This window comes from Eumetopias jubatus, unplaced genomic scaffold (genome assembly GCF_037043125.1).
Source record: "Eumetopias jubatus isolate StellerSeaLion01/CBP00866 unplaced genomic scaffold, mEumJub1_p1.0 scaffold_13, whole genome shotgun sequence".
Lineage (NCBI taxonomy): Eukaryota > Metazoa > Chordata > Mammalia > Carnivora > Otariidae > Eumetopias > Eumetopias jubatus.
The window spans coordinates 51,603,856-51,612,853 of NW_028274819.1; the positions used below are offsets into that span (position 1 = coordinate 51,603,856).

Below are 8,998 nucleotides of genomic sequence, written 5' to 3' on the forward strand. Positions count from 1 at the left end.
ATGCCTTATGCTAAAAGTGAGTGTCAGAATTTCTTTCTCATGAGCCTTTGGACACATGGATTATTCCCTCACTGTGTGGGGACCAGGAAGTGTGAGGCATGGTGATCATTACAACATGGTGCAAAAAGAAAGTGAAGGTGGTGATATTAACCAAAGCAGTATTTGTCCCACAACAGAAAAAAGACATGCAGAGAAGTGTGATCTTACAATCTCAGAAATATGTTCTAGCAGATAGTAGTTGGCTGGATAAACATAGTGTACAGATTTCCTGACTCCTCCAAAAGCCGCATCATACCTAGGAAGTCAAGGAAACTGCTCTCACCCAGCTCTGAGAAAGCATAGCACATGGACCCATAAACAAACCTCTTTTGGCTCCATTTATAGACAAATCAATATTTACTTTTTCAGGAGCAAGCGTAGGTCGAAGGAAACTCACAGCATCTTTCTCAAACAGGACACAGTTCTTAGTTCTGTTATAAACATCGAAGTGAAGGCAATAAATTCAGTGACTTTGTGGAGGAAATCCAGCAAGGTCTGTCCTTCCCTGGAATATTAACTCATCAGATACCCCACCCGCTGTGTCCTAACAGTAATGTCTCTTGACAAACCACAAGAACCCTGCACAAACTAAAGGAATGAGCAGACAATGCATTGCTCATTTAAATCCCATGTCAGACTCCTGATGTCATCCTAGCAAATGTCAAGGAGTGTTCCAGGAATATGTTTGGACAGTCCTGGACTAGGGATGGGACCTGGGTTCAAATGCTTGCATCCATCCACTGAGCTTCTAGTCCTGAGATGAAGCATACCAATGTTCCTCTCTTCATCCTTACCGCTGATGGGGGGATGACTGGAAAACATGGAAGGGTCTCAAAAGGGCCCCTTTGCTTCTCTCTTATGAGTCTAAAATAAAACCTGATGATCTACTTACTAATTACCTGGAGGAGGCAAACAAGCAGCAGGTCAGGCTGGATGGCTCACTGTCTCAGAGAGACCAGGGGAGCCACAAAATCTCTGGAGGTCTCCTACCACTTCTCACCCTTCCCACTGCACAGCTTGGAGTTCAGCTGACAATTAATGTGTATAAATGACAGAGACAAGATGAAGTTTCCTAAACTGAGTTCTTCCTCCTCCTTGACACACAGATAAATTTACATTTTCCAGGCTCACCTATAGTTAGATGGGGCTATAAGACTGAGTCTGGCCAAGGAGATGGCACACACCTCTTCTAGACACATTTATAGCCTCCTTAATGTCCTCTACCCTCTCTCCCCACCTCTGACTAGTTGCACTTAAACCACTGAAGACATGAAGCCCTAGAAATGATGGAAATAAACAATGGAAGGAGCTAGGTTTTTAAAAGACAGCCATGGAGGAGAACCTCCTATTCTACATGCATTGGATGGATATTCTCAAAAAAATAAAGTCGTATGTGTTAAACCCCTAACACATTGGAATTGTTCGTTTCAAAAGCCAGCAAGTTATCCTGACTAACGCTGCAGACACTGAGAAAACTGACCACAAATCTTAGAAAGATCACACAACAAGGAAAGCTGACATGTCTACTAAATGGTAAGTCTAGGGGGAATTGTCGGTTATAGTTGAAAATAATTGTGTGTGTTTGTGATTGTTGATTCCATTGACAAGTTATTATGATAAGTAGATGAGCTTAGCAGAAAGTTGGCTGGTCTTCAAGCAGAAATTAATGATAATAGAGAAAGTCCATAAATGTGGAGTCTTGAAAAACTGTCCTACTGCTTGGGAGGTCAAAGGTTAAGAGAAAGTTTTAGGTTGTCTTTGTAAAACACAGACTCACAGAAACCAGCCCTGAGAAGAGTAGATTATGTGTATAGTTGTCTTACTCAAGTCCAGTGGCCTTAGACACCATTACCTAAAAAGGAGTGGCATGGTGAACTGGAAAAGACAATAAAGAAATGAAAGAAAAATTTTTAAATTATGCTTAAGAAAATATGTGTGTGTGATTACTAGTGCATGAAACTGCCCTGATACAAATAGATCAGAAACCTGTTTTTTTATATTTTTTTTATGTTATGTTAATCACCATACATTACATCATTAGTTTTTGATGTAGTGTTCCATGATTCATTGTTTGCGTATAATACCAGTGCTCCATTCAGTACATGCCCACTTTAATACCCATCACCAGGCTAACGCATCCCTCTCCCCCTCCCCCCTAGAACCTTCAGTTTCTTTCTCAGAGTCCATAGTCTCTCATGGTTTGTCTCCCCCTCCGATTCCCCCCCTTCATTTTTCCCTTCCTGCTATCTTCTTCTTTATTTTTTAACATATAATGTATTGTTTGTTTCAGAGGTACAGGTCTATGATTCAACAGTCTTACACAATTCACAGCACTCACCATAGCACATACCCTCCCCAATGTCTATCACCCAGCCACCCCATCCCTCCCAACCCCACCACTCCAGCAACCCCCCAGTTTGTTTCCTGAGATTAAGAATTCCTCATATCAGTGAGGTCATATGATACATGTCTTTCTCTGATTGACTTATTTCGCTCAGCATAACACCCTCCAGTTCCATCCATGTCGTTGCAAATGGCAAGATTTCATTCCATTTGATGGCTGCATAATATTCCATTATATATATATATACTCCACATCTTCTGTATCCATTCATCTGTCGATGGACATCCTGGCTCTTTCAATAGTTCGGTTATTGTGGACATTGCTGCTATAAACATTGGGGTGCACGTACCCCTTCGGATCCCTACATTTGTATCCTTGGGGTAAATACCCAGTAGTGCAATTGCTGGATCGTATGGGAGCTCTAATTTCAACTGTTTGAGGAACCTCCATACTGTTTTCCAGAGGGATTGCACCAGCTTCCATTCCCACCAGCGGTGTAGGAGGGTGCCCCTTTCTCCGCATCCCCGCCAACATCTGTCGTTTCCTGACTGTTAATTTTAGCCATTCTGACTGGTGTGAGGTGATATCTCATTGAGGTTTTGATTTGGATTTCCTGATGCCAAGCAGTGTTGAGCACTTTTCCGTGTTTCTGTTGGCCATTTGGATGTCTTCTTTGGAGAAATGTCTGTTCATGTCTTCTGCCCATTTCTTGATTGGATTATTTGTTCTTTGGGTGTTGAGTTTGATAAGTTCTTTATAGATTTTGGATACTAGCCCTTTATCTGATGTGTCATTTGCACATTCTTCTCCCATTCTGTCGGTTGTTTTTTGGTTTTGTTGACTGTTTCTTTTGCTTTGCAAAAGCTTTTTATTTTGACGATGTCCCAATAGTTCATTTTTGCCCTTGCTGCCCTTGCCTTTGGTGGTTTCTAGGAAGACGTTGCTGTGGCTGAGGTTAAAGAGGTTGCTGCCTGGGTTCTCCTTTAGGATTTTGATGGACTCCTGTCTCACATTGAGGTCTTTCAACCATTTTGAGTATTTTTTGTGTGGTGTAAGGAAATGGTCCAGTTTCATTCTTCTGCATGTGGCTGCCCAGTTTTCCCAACACCATTTGTTGAAGAGACTGTCTTTTTTCCATTGGACATTCTTTCCTGCTTTGTCAAAGATGAGTTGACCATAGAGTTGAGGGTCCATTTCTGGGCTCTCTGTTCTGTTCCATTGCCCTATGTGTCTGTTCTTTTGCCAGTACCATACTGTCTTGATGATTACAGCTTTGTAGTAGAGCTTGAAGTCCGGAAATGTGATGCCACCAGCTTTGCTTTTCTTTTTCAACATTCCTCTGGCTATTCGGGGTCTTTTCTGGTTTCATACAATTTTAGGATTATTTATTCCATTTCTTTGAAAAAAGTGGTTGGTATTTTGATGGGGATTGCATTGAATGTGTAGATTGCTCTAGGTAGTATTGACATCTTCACAATATTTGTTCTTCCAATCCATGAGCATGAACGTTTTTCCATTTCTTGGTGTCTTCCTCAATATCTTTCATGAGCATTTTATAGTTTTCTGAGTACAGATTCTTTGCCTCTTTGGTTCGATTTAGTCCTAGATATCTTATGGTTTTGGGTGCAGTTGCAAATGGAATCAACTCCTTAATTTCTCTTTCTTCTGTCTTGTTGTTGGTGCATAGGAATGCCACTGATTTCTGTGCATTAGTTTTATATCCTGCCACTTTACTGAATTCCTGTATGAGTTCTAGCAGTTTTGGGGTGGAGTCTTTTGGGTTTTCCACATAAAGTATCATATCATCTGCAAAGAGCAAGAGTTTGACTTCTTCTTTGCTGATTCGGATGCCTTTTCTTTCTTTTTGTTGTCCGATTGCTGTGGCTAGGTCTTCTAATACTATGTTGAATAGCAGTGGGGATAGTGGACATCCCTCCCGTGTTCCTGACCTTAGGGGGAAATCTCTCAGTTTTTCCCCATTGAGAATGATATTCGCTGTAGGTTTTTCATAGATGGCTTTTATGATATTGAGGTATGTACCCTCTATGCCTATACTCTGAAGAGTTTTGATCAAGAAAGGATGCTATACTTTGTCAAATGCTTTTTCTGCATCTATTGAGAGGATCATATGGTTCTTGTTCTTCCTATTATTAATGAATTGTATCACATTGATTGATTTGTGGATGTTGAACCAACATTGCAGCCCAGGGATAAATCGCACTTGGTCGTGGTGAATAATCCTTTTAAAGTACTGTTGGATCGTATTGGCTGGTATTTTGGTGAGAATTTTTGCATCCATGTTCATCAAGGATTTTGATCTGTAATTCTCCTTTTTAATGGGGTCTTTGGTTTGGAGATCAAGGTAATGGTGGTCTCATAAAACGAGTTTGAAGTTTTCCTTCCATTTCTATTTTTTGGAACAGTTTCAGAAGGATAGGTATTAATTCTTCTTGAAATGTTTCGTAGACTTGCCCTGGGAAGCCATCTGGCCCTGGGCTTTTCATTGTTGGGAGATTTTTGATGACTGCTTCAATTTCCTTAGTGGTTATAGGTCTGTTCAGGTTTTCTATTTCTTCCTGGTTCAGTTTTGGTAGTTGCTACATCTCTAGGAATGCATCCATTTCTTCCAGATTATCGAATTTGCTGGCATAGAGTTGCTCATAATATGTTCTTATAATTGTATTTCTTTGGTGTTGGTTGTGATCTCTCCTCTTTCATTTATGTTTTTTTTATTTGGGTCCTTTCTCTTTTCTTTTTGATAAGTCTGGCCAGGGGTTTATCAATCTTGTTAATTCTTTCAGAGAACCAGCTCCTAGTTTCGTTGATCTGTTCTACTGTTCTTTTGGTTTCTAGTTCATTGATTTCTGCTCTGATCTTTATTATTTCTCTTCTCATGCTGGGTTTAAGCTTTCTTTGCTGTTCTCTCTCCAGCTCCTTTAGGTGTAGGGTTAGGTTGTGTATTTGAGACCTTTCTTGTTTCTTGAGAAATGCTTGATTTGCTATATACTTTCCTCTTAGGAGTGCCTTTGCTGCATCCCAAAGGTTTTGAACAGTTGTGTTTTCATTTTCCTTTGTTTCCATGAATTTTTTTAATTCTTCTTTAATTTCCTGGTTGACCCATTCATTGTTTAGTAGGATGCTCTTTAGCCTCCATATATTTGAGTTCTTTCCGACTTTCCTCTTGTGATTGAGTTCTAGTTTCAAAGCATTGTGGTCTGAAAATATGCAGGGAAGGATCCCAATCTTTTGGTACCGGTTGAGACCTGGTTTTTGACCTAGGATTTGATTTATTTTGGAGAATGTTCCATGGACACTAGAGAAGAATGTGTATTTTGTTGCTTTGGAGTGGGGTGTTCTGAATACATCTGTGAAGTCCATTTGGTTCAGTGTGTCATTTGAAGACTTTATATCCTTGTTGATCTTTTGCTTAGATGACCTGTCCATTTCAGTGAGAGGAGGTGTTAAAGTCCCCCACTATTATTGTATTGTTGTCGATGTGTTTCTTTCTTTTGTTATTAATTGCCTTATATAATTGGCTGCTCCCATGTTTGGGGCATAGATATTTACAATTGTTAGATCTTGTTGGATAGACCCTTTAAGTAGGATATAGTGTCCTTCCTCATCTCTTATTACAGTCTTTGGTTTAAAATCTAATTTGTCTGATATAAGGATTGCCACCCCAGCTTTCTTTTGGTTTCTTTTAGCGTGGTAAATTGTATTCCACCCCTTCGTTTCAATCTGGGGGTGTCTTTGGGTCTAAAATGAGACTCTTGTGGACAGCATATCGATGGGTCTTGTTTTTTTATCCAATCTGATAGCCTGTGTCTTTTGATTGGGGCATTTAGCCCATTTACATTCAGGGTAACTATTGAAAGATATGAATTTAGTGCCATTGTATTGCCTGTAAGGTGACTGGTACTGTATGTTGTCTGTGTTCCTTTTTGGTCTATGTTGCTTTTAGATTCTCTCTTTGCTTAGAGGAACCCTTTAAATATTTCTTCTAGGGCTGGTTTTGTGTTTGCAAATTCCTTTAGTTTTTGTTTTTCCTGGAAGCTTTTTATCTCTCCTTTTATTTTCAATGACAGCCTAGCTGGATATAGTATTCTTGGCTGCATATTTTTCTCATTTATTGCTCTGAATATATCTTGCCAGTCCTTTCTGGCCTGCCAGGTCTCTATGGATAGGTCTGTTGCCAATATAATGTTTCTACCATTGTAGACCTTTTTAAATATCTTATTGCATTCCTGGGCAAATCTGCTGTCCTGTTTGTGGTCCAGACGAACATAGTCTCCATGAGCCCATGTACTACTTCCTGGCCATGTTGGACTCCATCGACCTGGGCTTGTCCACAGTCACCATCCCCAAAATGCTGGGTATCTTCTGGTTCAAATTCAGGCATATATCTTTTGAAAGCTGCCTTTCCCAAATGTTCTTCATCCACTTCTTCACTGCCATGGAGAGCATTGTGTTTGTGGCCATGGCCTTTGACTGCTACATTGCCATTTGTAAACCCCTTCAGTATACCCTGATTCTCACCAGCAAAATCATTAGCATCATTGCAGGCATTGCTATTCTGCGGAGTTGGTACATGGTGGCCTCACTAGTGGTTCTTCTCCTGAGGCTACCCTTCTGTGGCCACTATATCATCCCTCATACCTACTGTGAACACATGGGCATTGCCCGTCTGGCCTGTGCCAGCATCAAAGAGAACATTCTGTTTGGCCTTGGCAACATTTCTTTCTTATTATTTGATGTGCTCCTTATAATTCTCTCTTATGTCTGGACCCTCCATGCTGTCTTCTGCCTGCCCTCCAGGGATGCTTGACCTAAAGCTCTCAACACCTGTGGCTCCCACATGGGTGTTATCTTAGCTTTTCTCACACCAGCATTTTTCTCTTTCTTGACACACTGATTTGGCCACAATATTCCTCAATATATCCACATTTTCTTGGCCAACCTATATGTGGTTTTTCCACCAGCCCTCGATCCTATAAACTATGGGGTCAGGACCAAGCAGATTAGGGAGTGAGTCCTGAGGGTTTTCCTCAAGACAGATAGCTAACCAGTCAGAGGTCTTGGAAAGTCTGTGTTAGATTTCATGTTTCCTGCATTGTAGAAAGTAGAGTTACTTTATATCTAACCTAGTAGGAAGGAGGATAAATTGCAAGGAATATAAGACCAATAATATTATTTATCAAAAATTGAAACTTTTCTTTAAGAATAATAATGAAAATGTTGGTAATGATATTGAAATTTGTATACAAATCTAATTTTACAAGTACTTCCACTTATTTTGCTGGATTCTCAAGATAGTACTGTAAAATATATAGCACTTTCTCCACTTTTAAGATGAATATATTGATGTTTAGAAAAGATAAGTGATTTATTGTGGCACCTGGGTGGCTCAGTCATTAAGCGTCTTCTTTTGGCTCAGATCATGATCCCAGGATCCTGGGATCGAGCCCTGCATCGGGCTCCCTGCTCCACAGGAAGCCTGCTTCTCCTTCTCTCACTCCTCTTACTTGTGTTCTTTCTCTTGCTGTGTCTCTCTCTGTCAAATAAATAAATAAAATCTTAAAAAACAAAAATATAAGTGATTTATTCAAATTCCATCATTAGTAGGAAGTAGTCATATAAGCCAAAGAGGTGTCTTCAAGTTGCAATCCTCCTATATTCTAAGGGAGTTATTAATTGAACAGAATGCAGAATAACATTGATAATATCTGAGAGATTATAAACAAGTAATGTGGCAGCTAGAATTATAAAACATAATAATATGTTACACTAATATAACATATTAATGTAGTCTAAATGCAGTATACAGATATCAATACACTATTTTATAAACATATATGCATATAGTGTTCACCATAATCTGACTCAGTAGTTATATCATTTTCCCCTTGTGTATAGGGAAGATGGCATAGTCATGAAATTAGAAATTAAATAAAGGAAAAAGGGAATAATGGATCCTTAAACTGGCTATGCGTTCATAAATTAATATATATTTAATTTATTGGATTATTTCTATAAATGATTTTTATCTAATATAATCATTATCTATATATATCTATCTGTATTAAATTCTGGAATGTTACATTTGTCTATTTTTGAATATTAGAATAGGCAAGGACACAATCTTTTGTCTTTAAGCACTTATTTTTTTTTTAGTTTTTTTTTTAAAGATTTTATTTGTTCATTTGAGACAGAGATACAGAGAGAGAGACAGAGAGAGCATGAGCAGGGAGAGAGGTAGAGGGAGAGGGAGAAGCAGGCTCCCCGCTGAGCCAGGAGCCCGATGTGGGGCTTGATCCCAGGACCCTGGGATCATGACCTGAGCCAAAGGCAGACGCTTAACCGTCTGAGCCACCCAGACGCCCCTGTCTTTAAGCACGTATATTAGGAAAGTTGGTTCTGAATTAGTTCAGAGAAATAACTAAATTTCAGAGAAATAAACTTTTTGAAAGGTGTAGTCATTAGCTGTTCTATTCACAGAAGGCTCTGAAAGATTTTGGAGGAAGACTGTTTTAAGAAGATGTTGAATAAATGCTCTTTATATCTACTTCGTGTGCCATTTATATAGTTAAGGTAGAGAAATAGGCAGTAGACTATACT

At 39.4% G+C, this 8,998-nt stretch overlaps 1 pseudogene; it reads left to right on the plus strand.

Moving 5' to 3' along the window:
• On the plus strand, positions 1 to 7,445 carry LOC114219295 (olfactory receptor 52E8-like; annotated as a pseudogene).
• The last annotated feature ends 1,553 nt before the right edge of the window (positions 7,446 to 8,998 follow it).